At 33.6% G+C, this 11,380-nt stretch overlaps 1 non-coding gene across 1 annotated transcript; it reads left to right on the top strand.

Moving 5' to 3' along the window:
* The first annotated feature begins 11,091 nt into the window (after positions 1–11,091).
* On the top strand, positions 11,092–11,165 carry TRNAD-AUC (transfer RNA aspartic acid (anticodon AUC)). The gene has a single exon. It is a non-coding gene; the product is annotated as a tRNA-Asp (tRNA).
* Positions 11,166–11,380: the final 215 nt, after the last annotated feature.

Here is an 11,380-nt window from a genome sequence, read left to right as displayed (position 1 = left end):
GATTAATCTTGAAATTTCAGCCATAAGAATTCTGTGGTATTTCATTGTGCATTTATTTCACAATTTCCTAATTGCTAATAATGCTAATCCCCGTTTTAAGTCTTACTTGCTTATCTTTCTTGGTGAAGTACATGTTCAAATGCTTTGCCTTTTTTCATTGGATTGTTTATTTTCTTACTGAGTTTTATTTTTGTTATTATTTTACAATTTTTTACATCTTTTAAGTTTTCTAGGTTCTTTTTATATTCTAGATACAAGTCCTTTGTCAGATACATGATTTGCAAATATTTTCTCCCAGCCTATGGCTTGCATTTTGTATTTTTCCAGCTTTATTGACACATGACATTTTGTAAGTTTAAGGTGTACAAAGTGTTCATTTTATACATTGTTTATAACTTGTAAAATTATTACCACTCACTCTCATTTTTGGTAGCAGGAACTATATATATATTGGTCTTTTGCGACCTTTGGAGATTATTCCTCTAATATTTTTCTTTTGTTCTTGTGTAATTTGTTCTCATACAAGCATTAATCTACTCATCTCAAAGCCTGAGTGAGACCTTTCAGTTCACCTTTACTTTTTCTCTGTTTGGCTTTATCCTTTCTGATATTCTGAAAACTGTAGCTTACCTTTCTCTGTTCCCACTTATGTTTCCCAAATTCAGGGAGACCCTTGAGCATTGTCTAGATTACCTCTTCTTACATTACTGTCTAAAAACCTCTTTTAGCAGTAAGATTGGTTAATCACCATGCACACCTTACTCATTTTTTCTCACTCAGGGAGAACTATACTTCTTTGCCTGATGTCTTGAAATTAGTTTTTTCATATATTTTGTCATTGTTTTTTGTTGCTGTTGTGAGAAGGGTAAATCTACTCCCTGTTGTTCTTTATTGATTGGAATTAGAAATCATGTGATGCCATAAGCCTTAAAAAATGTTGAATGGGGAAAGCAAATGCTACACAGCATTAAATAAATATTTAAAATAATCTAAAATATAAAAAAAGTATAATTGCAAAGATAAGAAAATTTTATATCTTTAATATATAATATTGGGAAATTAATAATTTATATTATATTCTTTTAACACAGTATTTTGTGGAAAGCATGATCTGTATGCAGAAGTGGAAGGACAGACCTTGGTGTCAGTTAGATGTTAATGTGACTCTTGCTTCCATAAAATGTGGGTAATAATTTGTACCCAGAAAATTTTTATAAGATGTATAGCCCCATCAAATATTTAGCATGTATCAAATTATCACTTTCTGTTAATATTTAGTTTCTTACAAGTGTCTTCCTGGATCTATCTGGGATGTGTGAGATTCTTAACAAAGAAGTTTAGAGTTTCCCAGAGAGCACAGGGGAGTAGGATTCAAATGAGCGACAGTAGATTTTCTTCCACAGCTGATGTACCTTCTCTTCATTTTACTTGGTTTACCCTTATTTCAGCATCTCATCCTTAATATGTAACAATAAGAACCATATCACTTTGGGAAAATATCTTCCTCACTTTTTAATAAAGTAGCAGCTATTTTCATTCTACATCCTCTCTGAATCAATATTCACAATCCCTACTACTTCTCTCATGACTGCTAGGAACCAGATATTGTTGGCTTTTGACAGTATTTGCAAGTAAAGAGTTCTGGAAACGCATTTAATCAGATATATTTTTATTTTGTAAAAACACAGAAGCAAGTAAATATAATGGAATGTTCTTGTCCCGTCAAATCAAAAGGATCCAATGATTGTTTAGTAAAATTCTTCACATTATATTCATTATTGGAAAAAAATCTTGTATGGGTGTGAAACCACGTTAAGAGGTGTCTGAAGTGAAGACAGACACTTTTTCCCCCCCTTTCCATGGCAAAGATTTCTTACAGTGTGCTTTTGGTTGTCTGTAATAATAGGAAAAACGAGGCTATTTTTGAGTTATCTCTGAGTTGATTATGAGTTGCAAGAAGTGGAATTATGGATCTTTTTTCAAGATAGTAACGGCAGTAATAACTATAACAGTGATGATAACTTAATACCTTGCACTTAAGTGTATTATTTTGCCCCAGTTTTAGAAACAGTAGTTACAAAGTACAGTAGTTTTGAACGTTGCATGTTAGGATAGCCATTAAATGTTGTATAGGGATGAACAAAGAAGATGTAGTGACCTATAGTCTTCATTCTCTCTATTTTATGACCAGCTCCACTATTGAATAAAAACAATGAGTTCAATAGTCAGTGTAAATTTATGGAATTCTTAGTGGATTTTTATAAGTAAGATTACTAAAAAGTTTGGTTTAAAATGATAAAGAGGAAAAGTTATTTTTATAACTAGAAACTTGGACAGGATAATATTATCTTTATTTTTAAATCTTTCCTAGAAATTCAGTTTGTAGTCTTACCTTGTTCCAAGAAAACCGAGAAAATTATGATTTTACCCTAATTTCCTTTATACTTAATTTTTTTTATTGTCTTGTATATATTTTATGGTATTCTGAGTTCATTTTTTGGGGAAAAAGATGTTCAAGTTGTTATTGTTATATAAATGTATGTATATATTAGATGCTTATTTGATTATCAATTCACCAAATATTTACTGACTGCCAAAGTACTTTAAGGAATCGAAGAAACTAAGCTAGAAAAATTACTTTGGACATTCTTTGATTACTACACTTCACTTTATAGCAATTTCAAAGAACGAGAGATCTGTAAATGTATGTTCTTGATGTTTGAAAATTTCCCTTCTGAGACCAGATCTTTTATTTAGAAGAAACTATTTGATGGATCATGAAAAGCGATGCATCTTCTAGATTGACAAGGGAATTGAGAATATCCAGATAATTAGAAATTTCTCCTTTAGAAAGTAAACTTCTATTTTAAAATAAACTCCAGTAGAGAGAACCATCAGCTATATAAACTAGACTTGTGTTTTTTTGTGGATTAGAAAACTAGATGTGTTTACTGATTTGACAAAGGAAATAAAACTCACCAGATGTCTAGGCATAGGATTGAGTCCAGATGTGATTTCTTGTCACCAAGAAGGGCAGCAAGAGGCAGAATAGGGATAATATAGCTATTATGCATGATTGTTGGAAGTTCTGGTAACAAATCCTTGGCATTAGAAGCCTGAAGGCAAGTACATGCCTCTCCAATGATAGGCTGCCAAGTTGCATGTAGCAGTTTGCCAAATATAAATATGAAATTATTTATTTTTAATCTAATTTTACTTCTTTGATCACTAATGACATTTATTTATAGTCTTATATTATCTTTTATAAGTAATTCGTGTCTTTTTTAGCTCAGTGTTTCTTTTGCCAATTTATTCACTGTATATCCTGTTTGGCATATATTTTTCCAGTTTGGGGGAAGATTTTAAAATATTGCTTGCTATTTCTAATGTTAAGTAATTATATCCATTAATATTTTCATTATTTTTATAGTCAGAAATTATTTCCCCTTCAAGATATACAAAATATAACATGAATTAAATCTATCAAACATATAAGTGAATGCTTAACCCTTTAATATATCCAAAACTTTCAGGGAGTTGTTATGGTTTGAATAGAGACTCTAATTAAAACTTGCCTCCCTAATAGCTTATTTTCTTTATGTTTTCATTGAATAATCCTTTTGTTTCTGAATGTGTTTATACCATAAAATCAATGTCATTGGACAGATTAGGTCTTACACTATGATCATTCTCTTTATTGGTAAATTTTGTGTGTGTGTGTGATTACCATGTCACACAATTTTAATTATTGCTGACTTAGAAATGTATTTCAGTATGGAGGCCTTGAAGTCCCATTATCTGCCATCTGCAAGTTGTAGACCTCGGAAAACTGGTGGTATAATTCAGTTTGGAGGCCTGAGAACTAAAGGAACCAGTGATATAAACCCCAGTCTGAGGGCAGGAGAAGATGAAATGAGATGACCTAGCTCAATAGTGAGGCAGAAAAAGGGGGCAAATGTCTCCTTTAGCTGTTTTTTGTTTATTTAGGCTGTCAGTGGGTTGATGGCCAGTCACATTGGGGAGGGCAGTTTACTGAATCCACTGATTCAGATGCTAATCTCATTCAGACACATTCTCACTGACATACCAGAAACCATGTTTAATATAGGCACTCTGTGGCCCACTCAAGTTGACACATAAAATTATCCTCACAAGTTTCAATTAATTTACTGCTTTATAATATTTGATCTTCTACTCAAGAACATGATATTGTTGACCACCCTACCCCCAAAACAAAACAAAACAAAAAACACAACATCTAAGTTGTGAGTTTAGTTTTCTTTGGGACAAAATGAAGACTATAACCTGGGAGACAGCATATCAAGTAGCTCTGAGGAGCTGCTTTGAAGAGGTAGGGAATGAATTCAGTCCTATATATGATTTTAGTGAAGGAAGATACATGCAGACAGTTACTCATTTTGGTAGAAGTTTGCTGCTAGTCACCAAAATGTTACTGCGAATTATAGGGAGTGGATGTCTCCATTAATAATTTTAGTGCTTTTCTAGATATGAGAAGATGCAGGAAATTGGGCTTGTAGATCTTCTCCTGAAAATAAATTTAACTGTCTGAAGGCTTATTCTGCCAGTTTTACCCAGTGCTCAGAGTGCTTGCCTCATTCCTGATCTCCACCCTGAACTCCTTTCAGGATGTGTTAGAGGTTATTGACTGCAGTGGCTAGTGACTTAATCCTCACAGAGGCAGACAGTAAGTGCCAGTTTTTGGTTGGCAATGTATCGCTCCAATTCTTAAAATTCTTTCAATTTTTATAGTAAAGTTTTGAAATTTCTTATTACAGTTTTTTCACTTTTTACTAGTTACTTCTAGGTGTGTTATGTTTGCAGAATATTGGTATATATTTTAACAATTAAGCTCATTTGCTTTAGAGTACTAGAGTCAGTATATTGATGTTCTTGTTCACAGTAATTTCCCAATATTCTTTGCAGTTCCACTTTGGTTAGGGGGCAAATTTCTTATCTCCATGTGCCCGTTATTATATTTACCCTAAAGTTCAGGAGGACTTCAGTGTACAGGACTGTTAAATCACAGCTTAGCCCAAAAGTCAGCAGGGGAATCCTTACTCAAGCGCAACGGGTCCTCAGACTCATCTCCCCCTTGTTCTCTTTTCTGAACTCAGAATTTTTCTATCCCCTTCCTGCTGAGGGGCAATCCATTCTTCCTTTTTCATTGAGTTAGTCACTATTCTCTCTTACTCTTACCCAGGACCTTTCTTATCTAGTCAATATGCTGGAATACACTGAGGAGTTAAGTAGCAGCTGGATCTTCAAACCTTGGTTCTGCCAACATTGGTGTGGGAAAGTGAAATGTCCCTCAGTGTATAAGCAAGAAAGTGAGTGAGTGAAGAGAGCAATCTGATTAACACTTGGGAGTTAAAACTTTGTTTTATAAGTGTATAGTAAACATACAATTTTTGCCTAATCCTCTTAAGTGATTTAAAGTTACTTAAAAATCTAGTGATGTTTTAATTGATTTTCTAGAATTTTCTTGGTACTTTATATACAAATGAGGATTATTTTCCCACTTTTCCTTTAACTTTTCAATTTAATTTGCTAAACTTTTCCTGCTTTAATTTTAATTAATATTGTGATGAAACATCAATCTTTGCTTGATTTAGAAGTCCAAGAAGAAAAACTTATATAATACATAAATATATTTACCAATTATGTTCCTTTAACTGTACTTCATTGCCAGAGATGACCACTATTACAATTTAGTGTGTGTGCTGATATTGCCATTTTAGCAATGTAAACATAAAACTATTTAACTACTACATAGTAATCTTGAATCTGGACACAGCATATTGTATTTGGAGGTTTAGGTATTTTCTAATTTTTGACTATTACAGCATTGATGATATAAACATTCACATAGTGGATTTATTTTGTCAGAGTACACGTTTTGCTAACGTTAATAGAGACTGTCAAATTGCCTTCTAAATTGGCTATTCCAATTTGCACACACACCACACTCTATTTTCCTTCATATATCACAATGATGGGAATTTGATTCTCTTGTTCTCTTTTTAACAGTTGAGTCTCACATGCACAGAGTACAGTTGGGCAGGATACTTGATCTATGACACATTCTCATCATCAATCATACATTTTATATTTTATTTATTTTTAAATAGTTATTTTTAATAATACAGTAAACATCTGTGAGGTGACCATTTAAAACATATACTGTGACCTTGGCAATAACTTAGACTTAATCACTCTTACAAATGTGACAAGTAAAAAACTGCATCTCATTTTCAAAAATTGGCATTTCCCTGACTGTTAGCTTTTCTCATGAGTTTTTTTCTCTTAATAATTTAAGTTTCTTCTTTTATCAATTAGCTCTTCATATACTTTACCCATTTTCTTGTTGAGTTGTTGTTTTTATATTGCTAGTTTGTAGGAGTTCTTATATATATATATCTGAATAGTAATCCTTTAAAGAGATAACTCCCTTTCTTATCTTTTACCTTTAATTGCAGTCCTCAGTCACAGTTAACTTCAATTGCAATATAGTTACATTCAGTATTTATAGCAGAATGGTGCTTGCTATTGACCAAAACTATCTTCCTCCTATTTTATAGTCTGTTATAATTAAGTGTAGGGATTTGAGTAAATTCTAGCCAATAGTTATATGCACGAAATTCAGACCTCCCATCATAACCTCCCTTGTGTAATCCTCTGTAATAGTTTTCTCTTATAGTTGGCTAAAATGGAGATTACCCATTGGAGCCTCTTGACTTAGAGCAGAGATACAAGTGAAAGGAGCAGGAGATCCTGAATTAGCTCTTGGAATAATAACAATGGATTTTTAACTTGATCGAGAAATGAATGTTACTATTTAATTCTTCTAACATGTGAGAGGTTATTTTGTTACTTTAAGTAGCATTAGATAAGTCCCTAAATACTGCATAATCTTTTCTCTTCATTAATTTTTTTTAATGGACATATAGTCAGTTTACAATGTTGTATTAATTTCTGGTATACAACATAGTGATTCAGTTATACATACATATATTTCTTTTCATGTTTTTTCATTAGAGGCTGTTAGAAGATATCGAATATGGTTCCCTATATATACAGTAGGACTTTATCTATTTTGTATATAGTGGTTAGTATCTGCAAATCCCAAACTCTCAGTTTATCCCTCCATTCCCTTCTCTCTCCCCTGGTAACCACAAGTTTTCTACGTCTGTAAATCTGTTTTTGTTTTGTAAATAGGTTCATTTGTGTCATTTTTTTTTTAGATTCCACATATAAGTGATGTCATATGGTATTTTTCTTTCTCTTTCTGGCCTTACTTAGAGTGACAATCTCTAGGTCCATTCATGTTGCTACAAATGACATTATTTTATTATTTTTTATGGCTGAGTAGTATTCCACTGTATAAATATACCATGACTTCTTTATCCAGTCATCTGTTGATGGACATTTAGGTTGCTGTCATATCTTGGCTATTGTATATAGTGCTGCTGTGAACATTGGGGTACATGAAGCTTTTTGAATTGAAGTCCCCTCCAAATATATACCCAAGAGTGGGATTGCTGGATCATATGGTAAGTTTATTTTGAGTTTTTTGAGGAATCTCCATACTGTTTTCTGTAACAGCTACACAAAACTCATTCCCACCAACAGTGTAGGAGTGTTCCCTTTCCTCCATACCCTCTCTAGCATTTATCATTTATGGACTTTAGAATGATGGCCATTCTGACTGGTGTGGGGTGATATCTCATTGTAGTTTTGATTTGCAGTTCTCTGATAATTAGTGATACTGAGTATTTTTTTCATGTGCCTATTGGCCATTTGTATGTCTTCACTGGAGAATTGCTTGTTTAGGTCTTCTGCTCATTTTTTGATTGGATTTGTTGTTATTGTTGTTGTTATTGGAGTTAAACGAGGTGTTTCTGGGAATTAAGCCCTTGTCAGTTACATGTTTTGCAAATATTTTCTTCCATTCTGTAGGTTGCCTTTTTGTTTTATCTGTAGTTTCCTTTGCTGTGCAAAAGCTTATGAGTTTAATTAGGTCCTATTTGTTTACTTTTGCTTTTATTCCTGTTGCGTGGGTCGACTGCCCTAGGAGAACATTGCTAAGATTTATGTCAGAAAATGTTTTGCCTGTGTTTTCTTCTAGGAGCTTATAGCGTCTTGTCTCATGTGTAAGTCTTTAAGCCAATTTGAGTTTATTTTTGTGTATGGAGTGAGAGAATGTTCTAACTTCATTGACTTGCATGTGACTGTCCAGCTTTCCCAACATTACTTGCTAAAGAGGCTGTCTTTTCTCCGTTGTACATTCTTGCCTCCTTTGTTGGAGATTAGTTGACCATAGGTGTGTGGCTTTGTTTCTGGGCTCTCTATTCTGTTCCATTAATCCATATGTCTGTTTTTGTGCCAATACCAACTGTTTTGATTACTGTGTCTCTGTAGTTTCTGAACTCTGGGAGGGTTATTCCTCTACCTTTGTTCTTTCTCTTCAGTATTGTTTTGGCAATTCTGGGTCTTTTGTGATTCCATATAAATTTTAAGATTATTATTCTAGTTCTGTGAAAACTGTCCTGGGTAATTTGATGGAGATCACGTTAAATCTGTAGATTACTTTAGATAGCATGCCTATTTTAACAATATTAATTCTTCCAATCCAAGAGCATGGGATATCTTTCCATTTCTTTAAGTCATCTTTAATTTCTTTAATCAATGTTTTATAGTTCCACGGGTATAAGTTTTTCTCTTCCTTGATCAGAGTTATTCCTAAGTATTTTAGTTTTAGATGTGATTTTAAAGGGGATTGTTTCTTTACTTTCTTTTTCTCATATTTCATTGTTATTGTAAAGAAATGCAACTGATTTCTGTATGTTAATTTTGTACTCTGCTCCCTTGCTGAATTCTTTTTTTTTTTTACATTTTTTTATTGAGTTATACTCATTTTATAATGTTGTGTCAAATTCCACTGTAGAGCACAATTTGTCGGTTATACATGACAATACGTGTATTCATTGTCCCATTTTTTTTTTTTTTTTGCTGTGAGCTACCACAAGATCTTGTATATATTTCCCTGTGTTATACAGTATAATCTTATTTATCTATTCTGCACATGCCTGTCAGCATCTGCAAATTTTGAACTCCCAGCCTGTCCCTTCCCACCCACTGCCCCCTTGGCAACCGCAAGTTTGTATTCTATGTCTAGGAGTCTGTTTCTGTTTTGTATTTATGTTCTTTTTTTTTTTTTTTTTTTTTTTTTTTTTTTAAGATTCCACATATGAAAAATCTCATATGGCATTTTTCTTTCTCTTTCTGGCTTACTTCACTTAGAATGACATTCTCCAGAGACATCCATGTTGCTGCAAATGGGGTTATGTTGTTGGTTTTTATGGCTGAGTAGTATTCCATTGTATAAATATACCACCTCTTCTTTATCCAGTCATCTTTCGATGGACATTTAGGCTGTTTCCATGTCTTGGCTATTGTAAATAGTGCTGCTGTGAACATTGGGGTGCAGGTGTCTTGTTGAAGTAGGATTCCTTCTGAATATATGCCCAGGAGCAGGATACCTGGGTCAGATGGTAAGTCTATTCCTAGTCTTTTGAGGAATCTCCACACTGTTTTCCACAGTGACTGCACCAAACTGCATTCCCACCAGCAGTGTAGGAGGGTTCCCCTTTCTCCACAGCCTCTCCAGCATTTGTCATTTGTGGACTTTTGAATGATGGCCATTCTGGCTGGTGTGAGGTGATACCTCACTGTAGTTTTGATTTGCATTTCTCTGATAATTAATGACATTGAGCATTTTTTCATGTGCCTATTGATCATTTGTATTTCTTCATTGGAGAATTGCTTGTTTAGGTCTTTGGCCCATTTTTGGATTAGGCTGTTTGTTTTTTCTTGTTAAGTCTTATGACCTGCTTATATATTCTGGAGATCAAGCCTTTGTTGGTTTCATTTGCAAAAATTTTCTCCCATTCCGTAGGTTGTCTTTTTGTTTTACTTACGGTTTCCTTTGCTGTGCAGAAGTTTGTAAGTTTCATTAGGTCCTATTTGTTTATTCTTGCTTTTATTTCTATTGCTTGAGTAGACTGTTCTAGGAGAACATTTTTGAGATGTATGTCAGATAATGTTTTGCCTGTATTTTCTTCTAGGAGGTTTATTGTATCTTGTTTTATGTTTAAGTCTTTGATCCATTTTGAGTTTCTTTTTGTGTATGGTGTAAGGGAGTGTTCTAGCATCATTGATTTACATGCTGCTGTCCAGTTTTCTCAGCACCATTTACTGAAGAGACTGTCTTGATTCCATTGTATATTCTTGCCTCCTTTGTCGAAGATTAGTTGACCAGAAGTTTGTGGGTTCATTTCTGGGCTCTCTTTTCTGTTCCATTGGTCCATATGTCTATATTTGTACCAATACCATGCTGTCTTGATGACTGTAGCTCTGTAGTATTGTCTGAAGTCTGGGAGAGTTATTCCTCCAGCCTCTTTCTTTTTCTTCAGTAATGCTTTGGCAATTTTAGGTCTTTTGTGGTTCCATATAAATTTTATTATGATTTGATCTAATTCTGTGAAATATGTCCTGGGTAATTTGATAGGGATTGCATTAAATCTGTAGATTGCCTTGGGCAGTGTGACCATTTTAACAATATTGATTCTTCCAATCCAGGAGCATGGGATATCTTTCCATTTTTTAAAGTCTTCTTTAATTTCCTTCATCAGTAGTTTATAGTTTTCCATGTATGAGTCTTTCACCTCCTTGGTTAGATTTATTCCTAGGTATTTTATTATTTTGGGTGCTATTTTAAAGGGGATTGTTTCTTTACTTTCTTTTTCTGTTGATTCATCATTAGTGTAAAGAAATGCAACTGATTTTTGTATGTTAATCTTGTAACCTGCTATCTTGCTGAATTCTTTTATCAGCTGTAGTAGTTTTTGTGTGGAGGCTTTAGGGTTTTCTATATATAGTATAGTGTTATCTGTGTATAGTGATAATTTTACCTCTTCTTTTCCATTTTGGATCCCTTTTATTTCTTTTTTCTTGTCTGATTGCTATGGCTAGGACTTCCAATAGTATGTTGAATAGAAGTGGTAAGAGGTGGGAGGGTACAGCTCAAGTGGTAGAGTGCATGCCTATCATGCATGAGACCCTGGGTTCAATCCCCAGTACCTCCATTAAAAAAAAAAAATTATATCAATAAACCTACATAGCTCCACTCCACCACCAAATAAATAAAATAAAACAAAAGCAAAATACTACCTGGGAATTTAAAATTTGTTTCAACCAATTGAAAAATAAAAAGTGAAAATAATGGGCATCCTGCTCTTACTCCAGATTTCAGCGGGAAGGCTTTCAACTTTTCACCATTGAGTATTATGCTGGCTATGGG

This window comes from Camelus dromedarius, chromosome 15 (genome assembly GCF_036321535.1).
Source record: "Camelus dromedarius isolate mCamDro1 chromosome 15, mCamDro1.pat, whole genome shotgun sequence".
NCBI classification, from domain to species: Eukaryota; Metazoa; Chordata; class Mammalia; order Artiodactyla; family Camelidae; genus Camelus; species Camelus dromedarius.
This window is presented reverse-complemented; position numbering and strand designations above follow the sequence as displayed.